Source organism: Aythya ferina (assembly GCF_964211825.1).
Source record: "Aythya ferina genome assembly, chromosome: 1".
Taxonomy (NCBI): Eukaryota; Metazoa; Chordata; class Aves; order Anseriformes; family Anatidae; genus Aythya; species Aythya ferina.
This window is the reverse complement of record NC_140296.1, coordinates 43,409,554-43,427,114: the sequence shown is the minus strand read 5'-3', so window position 1 is coordinate 43,427,114 and position 17,561 is coordinate 43,409,554. Positions and strand designations below refer to the sequence as shown.

Genomic DNA, 17,561 nt, shown 5'->3' with positions numbered 1-17,561 from the left:
TCTGTGTATTTCACCCATCCTTCATTGGACTGGTGTAGTGCCGTACGAGGCTGACCATGCTGTTCCCTGTGTGTTTGCACCATTTCAGTCCAGTTGTTGTTCCCACAGTAAAAACGAGTCAGGAGCAGTGATAGTTCACCACTCTCACTGTCTCTTCTCTTTTCCTGACCTGCTCCTAACTCTCCTTTTCAGTGAGGAACCAGCTCCTTCCATCAAATTTCTCTTGGTCAGAGTGTCTCTGCTCAGCTGCCTGAGGTGCATCAAGCTTTTCCTATTCCCCGTCCTCTTGTTTTGCCCTTTCCTCTTCTTTCCTCCTATTTCACCTTGCTGGTTGGTGTCCAGCCCAAAGGTGACAAATCTGTCACCTTTGCTCCAACTTTTGGTTTTACAGGGGGTAACTTGTCCCCTCACTGTGTGACAGGTTTCTTCTGGTCTCTGTGTTTTTAATGTGCCTGCCATTGTAGGCACGGAGCCCTCTCGTGGAGTTAAGGACTGCGTGTGGAGCTGGGCTTAATGACAGGGTGCTTGAAAATAAATAAACCACAGGAGGACAATTACAAGTTAGAACCATTAGCAGAAAGCAGAAAAATTATCAGAAGCAGAAAAATGTCTGAGGTTCCCAGAGGCTGGGTGAGGAGGCCTTGTTCTTCATGAGGGCTGGGGACCTGAAGGGGTTCCTCAGGTGGCAGCATGAGCCAAGCAGCTACTGGAGACAGTCAAGGGATGAAAGGGGACCCTGTTGGGTGGCTGGGAGCCACACATGGGGACCTCAGGAGAGCAGGATGAAGCTGTGCAGTGAGGCAGAGGAGGCAGCAGGGCTGAGGGAAGATGGCCTGGCCGAGAAGCGGGGTGAGGAGGCAGGGGAGGCGGGTGGTGCTGAGGTGAGGGCTCGGTGAAGGAGGCAGGGTGCTCCCAGCCCAGCACCAGCAGGGCAGGCATGTGGCAACAAAATGCCGTGCCACCTTGTTGTCAGCTGGTGTCAGAAAGAAAGAAAGGGGGGAAAAGGCGGTGGTAGCAGTTTAATGGCAGCCGGGAGGGTTTTACAGAAGTCTGGGAAGTTTATGGTGGTGTTGGTAATAGCATGCAAATCCTCGCGCTTAACAAAGCTTTAGTAGGCTATCAAGTGACATGAGCTACTGACACGGCGCTTAACTCCCAGTGTCGTAACATGTGGAGCTGAACAAGAACCCTGACTTAAAGGAAACTACTTTTTACATCTTTGGCTGAAAATGCCATCAAAGAGGTTAAGTGCTTGGATTTTTTTTCTCTTTGCCAGCATTATTACACATGTAACAATATCCGCAGGCAAGATTGGCTGGCCTATGGCTTGCTCCACGTCTGAAGGAAGTTATTTTCTGTAACTCACTGCAATGATCCTGGCTTTGTGGCTGTGTGGTGCCGGTGTCCCACGTGCCCACAGGCTCCTGGGGCAGGCTGAAGCTGCCCCAAGCAAAGTCATCCACTTCCCAGCTGACTTACCAGGCAGCTGCTGTGCTGGAGTCAAACCTCGGCATGTTCGAAGTGAAAAGAAATCAGTCGTGGGCTGTTTTCAGAGAAAACAGCACGAACAAAGAATTTCCTTGAGGAGCCCTGGGCAGGATTTGGTACTTCCGTAAGCCTCTGGGGCAGGGGGAGAGGGTGGCTAGGGAGGAGGCAGCATCGGAAGGGCAAGGGCCAGTGCTTGTTTCAGGGATCACTGATTTTTTCACATAGGGTGACTGATGGCTTTGTTTTTGGATGCACGGTTTGAAAACAGGGCAAACATTCCTCAAATTGCTCGAATGGTTTCAGTAGTGGAGCTCTTCAGGGCAAATCATGGCTCTGCCGGGTCTCTGATTTTTCATGTGAAATTTTCCTGTGCGGTTCAGCTGTCTCACACATGTGGGAATTGGAAACTTGGAAAAGCTCAGAGTGGAACTCCTGGAACCCTCTACCTTCTCAGACACGAGCAGGCTCTGGCAGATAGTTATCGTACTTGGCAATTATTTCTGCCCAACAGTGACAAAAGTGGCAAGGTACTAAAGAGCTTTTAATGCTCACTTTGAATAAATTGATAAAACGTGATGGACAGCAGCCAGAGGAGATGAATTGAGCACAGTTTGTTAAAGGTATTGCAGCAAGTCAGTGCGAGTGTTGCCTGTCGGCCTCTTCTACCCAAAAGTACCCCTGCCGTACTGCAGAGAAGTGAAACTACTTTGCAAGTTAGATGGTACGCTTTTCTCATTCGCTTTTCTCTCTGTAGTCTCCAGTAATCTTCACAACTCTCTTACACTATTTTTTTGGTTTGTTTGTTGGTTTGCTTTCACAATATTCTTGGAAGCTTTCAGATTGTCAATAAGCATCGATCAGAGCTGATTTCCTGAGAGTCACTTCTGTGCAGTCCCCAGTAAAGTGTGGTGGTACTGTCAGATTGTCCCTCAGAGAACTCTTGATCTCAAAAGCATCAGAAAAGAAGTTAAGTGCCAGGCACCTTTGCAAGGAAACCATCAGGCCTCTTTTTTTTTTTCTTAATTTTAAGTTGAACAGGTCTTAGGGGTAAATATTAGAGATGCTTCCCCTGGCAGTCCTTGACCCCTTGTCAGGATGCACAAGATATATATAGTTGGGGTAACCTTTGTCCTGCATTGTCCTCCTCTTGGTGCATGTTAAATAACTAATAATAATAATAATTAAAAAAAAAAATACTATAGCTGTGGTGGTTGATATATCCCCACAACAAGGACTGTTAAGGGTTAAAGGTTTCTTGAAAACTTGATTTATGTAATGTGCAAGTGTGGTTATCAAATCAATCAGGCACTGAGCTAGTAGCGTGTGAGCATGTGTAAATCTTCTATTTTGTCACCCTTTTCTTTTGTCCTCATTTCCTGTCTTTCTTTTGCATGAGTTAGTGGAGTTATTCAACTAAGTGTTTGCTATTTTTTTCTTCCCTTGTAGCTTTACTGTTTCTTTCAGTGCATCTCTTTCTAGTTTAGTCCCTCATTTTTACCCTTCACCCACCTGTAAATATACTCAGACTTGATGGGAAAAGGGGCATGCAATAGTTCCCCCCCTCATTTCCTTCTAAAAAGTTTACCTGCTCTGCAGTCCCAAGAGCAATTGATAAAGGGTAGGTTTCTCCTCCCATGTGCTGCCAATAGGAGGTGATTGCCAGAGCATTGTTCTGCTGAAAATTTGATTTTCTCTGTGCATGGTGGGGAAAGAACCCTCAAACAAGTATGTTTAGAGCACTGATTAAGTGGTTAATTAAGTTTTTTGTTCTGCTTTCCCTGAAGTACCCAGTAATCCAGGACCATGACTGCACTGGTAGGATTGGTCTGGGGACGTGTTCTGGGCACAGCACCAGCAAACTCATGTACTGAAGCTCAGATGAAAAATGTAACTGAGTTTTCCTCAGAGATTGTGCAGGAAAGCCGGAGCCTATCCCTTCCTCCATTCAGTATCACCAGTTTTCATCTGGGCTGTTCCAGCCCAGTGGCATCCAAAAGTTTCCCTTGCGTAAGGCTGTGATGTAATCTGCGAACCTCTGTTTGCAAGAAATTGATCAGTCCAGCAGAAAATGAAGGGGAAGTGAGCTTACGGATAATGATGCCCACCTAAAAGGACAGAAACTGGCTGGTGTGGATGAGTGCAGACCTGTTTGACCTACAGGCCTTGGCTGTTACTGGCTTTGAGGATTATTAGCCTCCTTTCAAAGGCACTGGCGGTCAAGGTCTCAAAGCGTGTCCTTTCCGAAGACTTTGTGTCTGTTTTGTTGGTAAGTAATAAGAGAAAACAGCAACAGAAAGGATTGGCTGCCATGCATGGAGGAAAGTATTTTGGGCAGATACTACGATTTATCCAGAGAAACACTTGCAAGTCCTGTGAGGCAGCCGTGTGTCCAGAAGCAGGCTTGTGCTGGCTACGGGGGGTTTGGGTGCTCCGAACACACAGCTGGAGGAGGAGACAAGCCAACAGGCTCTGCCGAGGCTGACATTGCTGCACCCCTCTTGCACCGGGCTGTGTCCAGCACTGCAGAAATGAGACTTCAGAGATCCTTTGTTGTCTCCCCCCAGCTCCTCCAAGGTGTGAGGTATGTATCGTGTGCTTCTCAAACCACGTGGAGATTTTGGTATGTGGTCTGTAGGCTTGGGAAGGTTGGCCAGCCTGACTCCCTCCCTTACCTCTCTTGAGTGCTGTTGTGCTTTGCAGCTGTGTTGGTTCCCAGCTGCTGCTGCTCTCTCTGTATTCCTTGCTGTAAAAGGCTCATTAGACCTCACCACTGACCTCTCTCCTTTGCCAGAAGGTTGATGTATCTCCAGCAGGGCCTCTGTCCCCTCAGAAGAAGTGCTCGATTACTTTTCCCATCTAGTAGCTCTCTACTCGGCCTGGCTGAAACGTCAGACTGGCATTGCATCACTGGCATCGCCTGTAGCACGGAGCCCTTGCAATGAGGTATGGTCATGCCTGGCCCGAAATCACTCCTCAGCGTGAGGTTCCCAACACCTCTACAGTATTTAATTGCTGGTGTCCCCATGTGTGCTTTCTGTCAGTAATAGCTCCTCAGTGATGAACAAAACTTGCATCACCTTAGTCTTGCAGTGATGGGGCACTGCTCTGACAGCCCATGTGGCTCGGGAGTCCCGAGAGTTGAGTTGTGTTCTGGGCTGAGCAGCACTACCACCCATACCTTGGTTGAGTGAGCCGCCACGGAAATTTTCACCTACACTCTCAGGCCGTCAGCTTGGGATTAGGTTATTCTCTAGCACAAAACTCACAGAAGGACTGTATCCCTTCTGTGCATTCACAGAAAAGATAAAATCTGTGGAAGTGATCACAGAAGTCTGTTAGCAGCTGTGCAGAAGACTTCTCTCAGAGTCACCCTGGAGCATTGCTGTAAGTAATGGCTGCTTTGTTAAAAACAAGTATCCCCTAGGAGCCTCTCCTGCGAAGGATTACCCGTAAGCCCAAGTTGAGGTGTCTGCTCCGCTGATTGGGTTTGTCTCACTGCTGTGTGCAGGCCAGGCACTTTAAACTGCTCGAAGAGGATTTGTTCCCACAAGTTCTTCCAGGTGTGTTGGAGTTGTACGGAGTCTGATGGCTCCATCTGCTTTTCATTTGTGTATTGGCTATCTCCACTTTGCAGCTCTTCCTTGAGGATCTTCCCATTGCTTTTCTGGTAATCTACCTTCTGAGTTTTCCTTGTCACATGGCAAACCATCTGCTTGCCTCTTATTTTTTTTCTGAGTATTTTTGAGTTTATTTTTTTCTGAGATCTGCAAATGGCTTGCATAGGGCAGAATAAGCACCGCCGTTGTGGCTCTCAACAGTCTAAAGCAAAATGTGGAAAATGGCCCAAATCACAGCTGATCATGCCCTAGTGGCTCCAGCATCCGTGTACATGGTGCCCCAGTCATTTCCTGTAGACAGCTTTCACCACAGTTTCAGCTCGGTATTGGTAGACCCAGACCCTCGTCAGTGTCTCATGATCATCGCTAACTCTGCCATTGCTACATGTAGTCTTGCAACTTGAGAAAGGATGTCAGAAAATTTTTACTAGCTGGGGAGGATAATGCCTGTGAACTGCCTCTGTTGAAGTTGTTACTGGATCAGTACAACCAGCCTGTGTAGCAAGAGAAGGATGGTGCCATCCACAGTCAACTCAGTGCCTCTCACCTTATAAGATGAGCATAGTTTGAGGATCCTTTTTGGTAGGAAGTGGTACAAAATCCTATGCAGCCACAAGGTAAGTCACAAGGGCTCCCTGCCATGTCACCATAATTGCAACTTCCTGGCATGAACATCACAGCTACTCTTCAAACCAGTTCATATCTAGTTCCTACTTCCTAGCTTCTCCCTACAACTCTCTTCATCTTTCTTTCAGTAATGCGTTCCTCTGTCTGACATTCCTTCTCCCCGACTACCTCCTGCTCCTCTTACAGCCCTCTCCCAAGTGCTGTGATTCCCTGTGGCTGTGATCCTTGCAGCTGCCTCCTCCTACAACTGTATTAAACCCTCTGTCTTAACCCCCTCCTTCACTCTACAGTCTGATCTGAGAGATCTGGAAGCATGGCAGTGATATGACTTTCCCCTCACTCATGTTTAAGTGCTGAATGTGGAACGGTCAGAGGGAGATGTAGCTTTGAAGGAGCCAATCAGTTGTGTTTTTTCTCTGTAACTTGAGAGAGCAAGAGCTCTCGGTCACACTGGTGACCGAGTACATCAACTCATCAACATAGTACATCAACTATGCTAAGCAGGCCAGGTGTTTTCTGTTCAGTTTTTCCTTTGCTCCCAACACCATACAACCTCCAGAAGAGTGAGAAAAATTACAAGGAGGTTTTTGAAGGCTAAAGGAGTCATGAGTGAAGAACTTGTAATACTGTGTTACCAAATACAGGGTGCAGTCAGAGGGCTCCTGCCCAGATGAGTTATTTTCCCTTTCAGTGGCATCAAGAAAGCTTAAGTGAACACCTAATGATCAGCCAGGAGATGGGAATTAGTGATGGGCTTGGTCTCCAGGCCTGTCCAAGTCTAGTAAATATGTTCAGCTTCCTCTTCATAGTAAAATTGCTGTCTCCCTGAGACTTAAGTTGGATTTTGGCCAGCCGTCCGTATGTAACAAATAGCTATGTGTCTTAAAAATGAACAAAAGCACAAACCAATGCAATAATAAGTACAAGGAGCCAATGCTCTTTTTCTTTCCTTCTCTGTCCTTCACCATTCCTTCTTTTACTGTAATTACTCCCTTTTCTTCACAAGGCTCCTCCTTTGCAACTTCAGATTATCAGAAGTAGAAAGGTGGGCTGTGCTCCTGCATGGTGGCTGAGATGTGCTAGGAGCACGCCAGCCCTGTGATACTGCCCACAGCTGTCCTCCTCGGGGGAAAACAGACTGGCCTTCTTAGGACCTTCCAGAAGCAACAGGTCCTTTTATGACCTTCCAAAAGTGCCTTGTGACCTCATGTGAAGGACCTCCCTACTAAACATTTATGTGCTGTTGTACCGATGCTTTTAGGAAGGCTGACATAAATAAACAGGTCTTGTCTGTTCAAACTATCCATGCCTTTATTTTTGACTGGACATAAATCATGACTAAAATTTCGGAAAGCCCCTCCGTCGTTTTGGCTGTGAGGCTCTGAAACCTAGCAGCTTCAGCAACGGGACTGCAGCTTCTGAAGTTGAGAGATGACCTGCGTGGTAGTGAGGTGGTTAATTTGGGTTTCTAACATGAATTGAGTTTAAACCTTTTTACCTTATGAGACCTCCTCTTGTGTTTGCACAGATGACTGCTGCCAGAGGAGCAGTGTTCTCTGTCTGCACCGTGACCACACCTGGGCCCTGCTTGAAACCTGACGCGGCTGACTCATGTCCTTAGTAACCTGAGCACGAAAAGGTGTAGAGCGGCCGTGGGCCAGAAGAGGTGTCAGCAAGAAAGCGTGTTGGCTGTGCCACCTGATCCCTAAATGCAATTGCAGTGCGCTCCTCCGTGGGCAGCGTGCAGAAATGACATACTGCGCTCCCCAAATGCCAGCTCTTCAAGCCGGGGAGGTTGGGATAAAGGTACAGCCTTGGCGGTGTTTCTCTTAGGGCTTTGTCCCGAGGTAGGGCTGTGAGGCCGTGGAGTCTTACAGGTGCCGTCCTGAGTGCTAACGTGTGCAGTGAGGTTCAAAGCACTGAAAGTAAAATGTCCCTGAGTGATTTATGGTTGTGTCTAAGCAAAGCTTATGGACACAGGCATTCTTCAGAAGAGCTTGTTGGTATTCATTTAAGTTTATTTAAGAAAGTTTATTTAAGTAGTGGGGCCGTTGTCTTCTGGAGTATTTTGTGCTGTCTAGAAGGCTGAATCGCCGTTCCTGCAGTCTTCTGGGTGAGTTGGGTGCTTTGGGCACTGCCACTCTTCCTGTCTTTGCTTAGCTGTCCTGTTGGATTTCAGTATGCCCCGTAGATCTTTGCATCTCTTGCTGATATGCTTCTCAGAGTCCTCCTGTGTTATGGCCCACAGTCAGAGTAACAGCAGTGTGAAATTTAGGCCTTCTTTTCAGTTTTGGGATCATCATCAGGATCATATCCAGACTTCTGGACAGGAACATTTTAGCTCCGAAGCGGCATATCAAGGTACAACAGCAGCATGGGGAGTGTTTCGGTAGTTCATTGCCTCACTTCCATGTGTTTGGAAGGTTATCTCTGCAGTAATGAGTTGTAGGTTTTCTTTCTTCTCCTGAGGAAGATAAGGTTCTGCAGAATCAGATGACACTCCCGGAGGCTTCCTACTCATCAGGTGTGGGTGGATGTTTCAAATTGTGATCAAAAGGGAGGTTCTCCCCCCCACTGTCACCCATCATCAAAATGAAAGTGAACATTCACACTTGAGGAGTAGGGGTGAGAACCCACCAACCCCCCCCAAAAAAAAACAAACAAAAAACAATCAAAATAAAAAAAATGCCCTACCCTTTTTTACTTGGGAACAGGCCGCTGGCTCTGCCAGCTGGCCTCTTGGAGAGAGCCAGCAGAGCTCCTCTATTTTCATCCCCTGACACAGTGCACTGGGGCAGCTGGAGGGGCAGGCATGCAGAAAGCAAGCAAGGGGGAGTGGTGGCTTTTTTTTTTTTCCTTCCTATTTTCTCTCCCAGCAGCAGAATTTCTTCTTGGTGATTGACAGCTTCACAGTTTCAATGCTGCTGAGGTTTTGGTACGCGGAGTGATTCGAAGGGGCTGGAAATGTCTCAGCCAAAAGTGTTGAAGAGGGAGCTCTGCATTTGTCGTCTAAAGAAGCTGGTCTCAGTCTCACATGCACCTGGTGTCAGGGTGCTGTGGTGCCAGTGTCAAGCAAACCAGTTTGCCTTGGGTAAGTGAAGTGGTGACTGTCAGGGGTGGCGAACAAGACCCTTTGTTTAAACAACAAAATGGAGAATTTTTGACTAAGTACAGGTCAGAAATGCCAAGGCTGCTATTAGCTGACTCAGTCCTGCAGGAGATTATCAGAAAAGCGGTACTACAAGAAGTAGGACACACATCATTTATAATTTATCAGTATATAGGAAAACACATTTAATGTCCTGCTGTGCAATAAATGTATCCACTACAGCATCACCAAAGAGTGATAAGATGCTCTGCCTGGTTTTTAATTCACCTTTTTTTCACCTACAAAAGAAAGGTCCTTTTGTCCTTCATTGTTCATTTGATCAAGAGCTTTATTTTGTGGGCTTGTATCTGCATGGTTAGAAGAGTGAATGGACTATGTACTAGTCACCATGGTGTGTTTAAAGCGTGCCATGAACTTCATACTGCAAGCAATTAATGAAAATGAGGTTGCTTCTGAAACCTAGCAAAAAAAAAAAACACTGTGCTACCCAGAGGAGCATGCTGGCAGGCCCCGAGCTGGCTTAGAGTAGAAGTCGCCTGTTGTGGCCGTAGCAGCAGAAATGCTATCTCACTGCAATGTGTAGTTAATAGAACCAGACAGAGTTGCAGCATGAGTGCACGCAGGGGTCACAGCTGTGAAGGATGCCATGCTTCAACCTGATTTAGCAGTGGGAACCTTGGCAGGAAGTCGCCGTGTTTATAAGAAGTAGGGTAACCACAACTGCAGGCAAACCTGAAAGATTCCACTGTGGCTTTCATTCTGAATAGCAGGCGGGAGTGCTGAAAACTGTCTTTTAAACATTTAAATACCGGTGAGAGACACTGTGTAAAGGAGACAGAAATTCCACCACAAAGTCTCCCAATAACAACAGCAGCAGCAAAAATTGCTGGTTCTGTGTCTGTCCCAGTTGCTACAAGATAGAAAATGAGCAGAGATCCAGTAATTCCAATACACCACGTTTTTTTTCAAATACAAAGTTGGTGTTGGAGAGGAGTGGGGGAAGAGGATGACCGCTGTCATTTTGGTTGGTTTCAGCAGGCACAGAGAGGATGGGCTTGCAGTCATCATCTTACTTCTTCGGGTTAAAAGGTCGCTCCTCCCAGTGGTTTTGTGTTGTTGCAGAAATTGTGTTTTTTGTTGCCTTTTTTTTTTTTTTAATGATAGGCTGTGTTAGTCTGACTGTTGAGATAATGTATTTTCTCAAATCATTTGAATGCCGCATGAATAAACCAAGGTTGCAGCCTGACTTGGAATTTAGACTGAGAATGGTAAAGATCTTACAGCCATCTTTATTTTGTAAAAATAAAGGGATGCTTTTTTTTTTTTTTTTGTCTTCAGAGATCAGAAATCCATGGAAGTTACAAACCACAGCCAAGGTTGAATCTCTCCTGATGTAATGTGTATTTTCCAATGTAGGTAGATGATATTTATGCATAAAGCATCAGATGTGAAGCTCCCAGTCTCTGGCAGTGATAACAAGTGAGTCATGTGAGCCAGGATTTTTGGCTGACATCGTATTGTGAAACAAAGTGTCAGTCAGTTTTGTCTTCTCCACATAATTTATATGAAAATGGTTTAGATTGCCAAAGACAAATTAAGAATTTTCAGCCAAACTTCCCCAATGCAAATCTGTTTCTTTTCAGTGTTGGGAGGCATGAATTTCACTCTTAACCTCTATATTATTTTACATATAAGCTTGTATTAAGCTACTCCTGGAAAAAAAAAAAAAAAAAAAAAAAGTTTATTGGTTTTTCATTCTGAGTCTTTTAATCTCTTTACTCCTCATAATCTTGGCTGTTTTTCTGGTGCATTACAGCAAATGCTGAAAGGATGCTGAACCTTTGTGGTATCCAGCTCCGTCCTACCTGTTGTATCTCCTGCATAGTAGTGCAGGAGCCATCTTCTGTGAGATCTTTGTCACTTTGTAGCTCTGAGATGGGCTTGCTGAGGTCCCTGGCTGCAGCCCAGGTACCTGTGGCTCCCTGTTAACCTGCCACAAGTTCAGCTGGTAAATTGCATAAATGTTGTGCATGAAATCAGTGAAGAAAGCCCAGGAGGAAAAAAAAATACTAAGTTGCTACATGTTATAATCTGGTTATTGGTGGCACTTGGCATCCTGCATCATAGGGAAATTTGATGAAACTCAGCGGACAGTCAATTCTGAACTTGACTGATGTTAATCTGCTTCCTCAGAGGTCAGGAAAGTGCAGGCTTGAGCTTGCTCTGGTCACTGCTGGGACTGACTTACAAGCCTGGCATGTGTGTTGGGAAGATGATGAACTCTGCAGCTGGGCAGGAGGCAGCAAAGAGCTTGGATCTGACCGGTTTGCCCCTCACTTCGTACCTGCGTACCTAGATGAGCTCCATTTCGTATCCTACCTTCTGCGAAGTGGTGGGCGGTGTAGATCTACCTTGACTGGGTGAATTGCAACAGTCACTTTCACAACATGTCTTGATGTAGGGTTACGGAGGCGACGACTGCAGTCCCTCGCCTCTTGATACCTTTGGAGAGAACCCGGAGTTGTTTTCTTTGGCTCTGTGTGGCATATTGTGTAATAAATCTCTTGGGATCAATGTATTTAAGAAACCCTTTTCCTCTTTGATACTTCTGCTGTTATGATTAAAGAAATTACTTGAGTTGGAGTCCTAGTTGCGTGAAAAGACAGTTACTAGCAATGCATTTTCCATGGGGAGTTTTGGACTTTGGAATTCTTGTTCTGAATGAGTCCAAATCTCTGTTTACTTTAGCCCACAGCTCAGGCTCCCCCTTGCCTAACAGTTCTGTGAACAGCAGAGATCGCCGACAACTGCAGCTTGTATGCTGAGAAATGAATCTTGCAGCTGGGTTGGGTTTGGGCTTTTGGGGAGTTCAGCGCACAGTTTCTAGTTGCATTCTTGTATTTGTGAATTTACCAGATAGAGGAAATTGCCTACAAGCTGTGGTCTGTTTTTTTTTTTTTTCTCTCCCCTCCCCTCTCCTGTGATACAGATCTGAAGCAGTTAGGTTGGAAAACTTTGATATTACGGACTGATGCAAATATGTAGGGGGCTGTGACATTACAATATTAAGTCCCTGTAATAGATTTAATAAAGTCTGTTTGGAAGAGTTAAAGTTCAGAGTGCCATTTTGCATTCACGCCCACGCCTCCTACAAGCCACAAGAGTCTTTAGGTTTCTCAATTATGTGCTTCTTGGCCTTAAAGACCAGCTTTAAGAAAGTAATAGCACGGGTCAAGTCTTTTAGACTGCTTTAAGACATCTCAAGTTGGTAGCCTAAGCTCTGAGAACGCCAGCCCCATTTGAAAATGCTGGCTGACAACTTGGGCTTGCTTTTATTTTATTTTTTGAGTTTGCAGACTGCAGGGGCACGAGGAGTTGTAGCATCCTTAGAACCCTGCCAGAGAGACAGGGATGCGGGGATGGTCAGACCCACACGTCTGCCAAACCCATGAGGCTTGGTTGAGCACCGGGTCTCAGCAAAGGCTGGGTTTGCATTCTTGCTGCTGTGGTGCAAGGTATCTCTTTTGGCAGAAACTACCTAGCTCTCCAGAGCTTCTCATTTTTATATTTATCGCAGAATCGCAGCATGGCTGAGGTTGGTAGGGACCTTTGGAGCCCATCTGGTCCAGCCCTCTGCTCAAGCAGGGCCACCTAGAGCAGGGTGCCCAGCACCATGTACAGATGGCTTTTGAAGATCACCAAGGAGGAGCCTCTGCAACCTCTCTGGGTAGCCTGTACCAGAGCTCAGTCACCCACACAGCACAGAAGTACTTCTGGTGTTCAGAGGGAGGCTCCTGTGCTTCAGTGTGTGCCATTGCCTCTGGTCTTGGCACTGAGCACCACTGAAAAGAGCCTGGCTCTGGCCTCTTTGCACCCTCCCTTCGGGTATTTATGCACACTGATGAGTTCCCCCCTGAGCCTTCTTTAAGCTGAAGAGGAATTCAGTTCTGGACATGGTTTCATTTTTCCCTTCTCCCATGCTTCAAAATTGGGTAGAAAATTGTAATCCTTCTCTTTTCCAAAACAAACTCTGCTTTCCAAGCACAGCCCAAATGTGGAAAATCTCACGCTACATGGCAGGAGCATCTTTCTGAAAGTGCTTGTGTGAGAGTTAGTGGCAGTGCTTATGACTCCACAGTGAAGATTGTCTAATTTAGCACCCTGTCATGAATCACATTTCGCACTTTCCTTTTTTAGCGTCTTCTGTTTTGAAGACAGGCAGGTTAAATTTAATATTACTCAGTGACCATAAATATCTCATATCTAAATGCTCAGATTTGTAGTGGAATAGCCGATTAACAATTCTAGTATTTTTAGATTGCATAAATGGCTGGAGAGACTGAATGAAATCTAAATAACCACCCTAGATGATGATGATGGTTATTACCAAATCAGTTGCAGTTGCGTTGTCCTGTTTGGGGCTATTTCTCAATTGAATGTGTTGTTGCAGCAAGAGAATTCTGCAACTACTTTTTTTTTGGCTCACCAATCCCAAAGAGTGGGAATTTCTTACTGCTTTGGGAATGGGAAGAATATGAGAGGTGGGTAGAGCATTTCACGGGTAGTATGTGAAAAATACTTTAGAAACGCTGAGCTACGTTTCCAGATACTCAGCCTGTGATTACCATAAATAGGGGGGGACTGCTTTTATGGTGAGAGATCACTGAACTGGAAGGAGCACGTTCGGGACACCCTACAACCTTTACAAAAGCTGGATCTCCCCAAGTGTGTTCCTTTTCAGTTCTATGATGATGCTCATGGTGTTCGTTAATTTTTGTCCAGAAGAACATCTTGAGTAAGGTGAGCTGTATACCTGCCTTCTCCTCCTCTCTGATTTTCTTGGTTTGTTGCTGCAAACAGTCTCTTTTCTTACTGATGCTGAGGCTTTTCTAGATCTTGCTGCTCCATCGCTCTTCCCTGAGGTCATTCTCAAGTCATCCGTGTTCTCATGACTAAGGATAAACAAATGTGCAGATGCTTGCGGGGGACAAAAAGAAGAATGAAATAACCTCGAATCCCTCAAACACTGCAGTGCACATGTGGATTTTCCCAGGAAGAATTTGAGAGAAACTAAGCTCTGGAGGACAGATATAAGTTATGTTTCTTTACATGCTTTGGAAGATGCTTAGGTACTAAGGAGCAAAGGACCTGAATTAATTCCATTTGTTTAAATACCCTTGTACCTTTTACATTTTGCTTGCTTTATGGTTGGCAGGCTTGAGATTGTTTTATAGCTGCGTGATCTTTTTTCTTGCCTGGGGCAAAAAGATTTAAATAAAGTAATAATTCATGCAACTCTTTTTGAGACTCGCATATTTTTTTCTTCTCTAAGAACACGAACACACGCACACACACAGAAGGTGCCAGAATATTATAACAGAAGCTTTCTTATTAGTACATTTGGTCTCTGCAATTGTGAAACTCTTAAAATTCACCTAAAATTTCCATGGACAAAGAATTGATTTCTTAATGCCAAACCATTTCCTGAAATTAGTTGCCTAGCCGCTGTTTTTGTCAAGGCAGTGACATTTGTTTTGATTTGAAAGCAGCTCAGTTTTCAGCTGCAAGAAGTCTGGAGCTGTATTTCAGATGAAGGACAATGCACTGGAAGACTAGTGATGTATTTTTCCTTCTGCAGCAGACTTTCTCTAGGAAGTTACTGAATCACTCAACTCTTCTGCAGCTCACTGTCTGCTTCAGTCATTTGAAATGTTAATGCTCTGGAAATTATTGCTTGGGGAATTGATTAGATTTGGAGATTCTTGCCTGAACATGGTCTGATACAGACTTTGTATAGATTTTAATGGTGATAAATGCCTCATATCTTTAAAACTATTTTAGCACTGAAAGGTACTATCCAGATGAGAAGGATTTTTAATTTTTAAAATTACAGACAGTCTTATGAGAGCAGCTTACAACTCAGTCTTGGTATATTTTATGTTTTGGCTTTCAGAATTCAGCACACATTAGTTGCTGCTGTTTCATTCTCAGCTGCTATTAAGGGATGCTGTGCATACTTCAGGGCAGGGAGATGGTGAATACGAGCTGTCAGGCAGCAGCAAACCAGAAGTCTGTTTTTAAAGCTTCATGTGTTTTGTAGATTATTTGGGTTGTAGCCTTTCAAACACTGTGTTGTTTCAAAAGTTCTGCATATTGGACAAAATAAAATGGGTTAAAGCAAAGAACCTCTGCAGATCCATTTTGCAGGTATGCTTATCTGTAGTTTAATTCTCAAAATAACAGTAATGAAAAGGTGGTATTTGACAATAAATATTTTATGAGAGTGTATTGCTCCATATAAAGTCCATATGTATAATGGAGGAGGTGAATGTAAAATAAAGAAGAATGTGTTGAAAAGGGGTCAAGGAATAAAAGGAGTATGGGATTTTATGCTTACAAGTAATCACAGAATTGTAGGGGTTGGAAGGGACCTCAAGAGCTCATTGGGTCCATCCCTGTCAAAGCAGGTTCCCTAGAGCAGGTTGCCCACGTAGGCATGCAGATGGGCCTTGAATATCTCCAGAGAAGGAGACTCCACAACCTCCTTGGGCAGCCTGTTCCAGTGCTCCGTCACCAAGTAAGACTATTTAATCAATAAATCTGTAACAAACCAGTGTATATCAGTGCTGTAGCCACTTGTCTTGCAAGTGGGAGTAGAAACATCTTGTATATTCTCCAGAAATGCCTGGAAGATTGTGTAGCTGATATAATCAAGCTGCATCAGTTTCCTTGTATAAAGGATTAGGCTTTTCCACAGTTCTTTGAATGAAACTTCAGTATGTGAGCTGAGACTGATCACGCGTGAAAGAGCAGAAGGAAGTGTAAGGTTTTTGACAACATGAAAACTGTCCTCAGGGGTATGTATCTTGCACTTGGATGTTAACTCTGCCTGGTGAGGTGTGAGCTGTAACGGTGGGCCAGCTGACCTGGAGCATGGGCTGCAATAATCCTGGTGGATTGCTGCTGACCAGGAGGCAGACATCTACAGCTGAATGGGAGCAGGTATGCTGTCTTCTCAGAGGATCAGAAACAGGCACACCTACAGCCCGATTTTATGGTCTGTTCAGGTACCTGAGAGCTTTGGGTGATGGGTTCGGGTGTGCTGCTGCCCCTACTTACCACTCATCAGCTGACTGCATTTGTCCATGAAGCCCACCAGTGTTCCCAGGCCTTGCACTGTTATTTCCCAGGGCTAAGGCCACCCAGCTCTTCAGCTTTAGTACTTGAGCCTTTGGGCTCCTTTCCCGTGGTTTGGTAATGATGTGTAAACGTACTTAAATGTCCTACATGGAAGAAGCATAAGGTAATTCAAAGAAGCACTGGGAGCAAAGGGAATGGAAAAATATCCAGCAAACACTGATTTGGTGATATTAGCAAATATGTCATGCGATGTTAGCTTATTTTAAAAGGGATTTGGCGTAGTCACAGCATCTCAGAACCACCAGATGTAGATTCATCTCTTCTAACTTTGGCACCTATGTGCTGGAGGCTATGTCTCCACGAAAGCAGGTAATTTGGAGCAGCAGCAGATGGAAATGATGAGACTAGTCACTGATCGGGACTCCTGTGGCTCCATTCAGGATTGGAGCATCGTTTGGGGTTGGAACATGTTTGGGTGCAGCTGGAGAGGGGCTTCTGGTTCAGCTTCTTGCAAGAGTGACCTGGTTGGCATGCATCACGGCGTGCATCACGGCTCTCCTATCTCCTGGGAACTGGGGTATATGGGCACTGCCAGTGTGGTGGCCATGGTCTCAGGAGGGCTCTCCAGGCAGGGGCACATCTGTAGGGGCAGCGCATCTCTCCCATCTCTCTTCGTTTAGCTATATTTGGGACTTAGGATAGGCAGGCTCTTAGTTAGGGTATTTTGGTGTTTAAAGTTTACATGGATGAAAGCTCAACCTAAGTGCTTGAGGAGTGGTAGGAAATTGCTCCGTTTGCCATAGAATTGGTGGTGCTGCATTATAACTCTCCAGTCTCGGTTATAGCTACAAAGGATTTGTAGAATGCTAAATTCTCTGAAGTATAGAACAGACCCAAATTTCCCCCCTAAAATTCCCTTCAAATTCCCCCCAAAAATGCTCCTCACCTTCTCAGAAAGGGAAGAGGTCTCATTATTTTTTTTTATTTACTGTGTACTGCACTGGGTTTTTGGAGCTTGTCTCTCTCTGGCATCCTTGTTTGGCCTGACTGTTACCCTGTGCACAGTGAATGATTCATCACTGTGCCCGGAGGAAGACGCCTTTTTTTTTTTTTTTTTCTTTTTCCCCATGAATAACATTGCAGAACATGTTTTTATATTTTTTTTGTATTCTTGGGAATTGCTGCTGCATAGAAAATCTGCCAAACGGGGCACGGTTATGTAAGAGCTGGATCTCCCCTCGCTGTGTGCTGGCTGTGTCTCACTGCAGGAGTCTAGTGCCCTATGCCAGGCTGGTGCTGCCCATATAGGATGCAGCCCTGTAGAGGCATCCTATATGCAGTGCAGCCCTATAGAGGGCTCCTCTCCCATGGGCTTTGTACCTGTCCTGTGTCGAGTGCATGTGTGTTTGTCAGTGCTGCAGCATCTGGAGGGTTGCCCGATGTCCTTCTTTTATCTTCCTGTAACCTACAAGCAGGATGCATTGCCTTATAGTGAATACTGAATGGATAATTCTGTGTCTTTTAGATGCGTTTTGTAATGTAATTGTGTATCTGATGTTTGTGTCGTAATGACCCTGTCT

General features: G+C 45.2%; 1 protein-coding gene across 13 annotated transcripts in view; it reads left to right on the top strand.

The window, feature by feature from the left end:
- KLF12 (KLF transcription factor 12) overlaps positions 1-17,561 on the top strand; it is a 251,856-nt gene that overhangs the window by 21,683 nt on the left and 212,612 nt on the right. The window contains exon 1 of one of the 13 annotated variants that reach the window (XM_084535439.1): positions 4,998-5,048. The exons of the other annotated variants lie outside the window; for them this stretch is intronic. The gene's annotated coding sequence lies outside the window, so the exon portion shown is untranslated. Of the gene's footprint in view, positions 1-4,997; positions 5,049-17,561 lie in introns of those variants that run through there. 13 annotated transcript variants of the gene reach the window in all.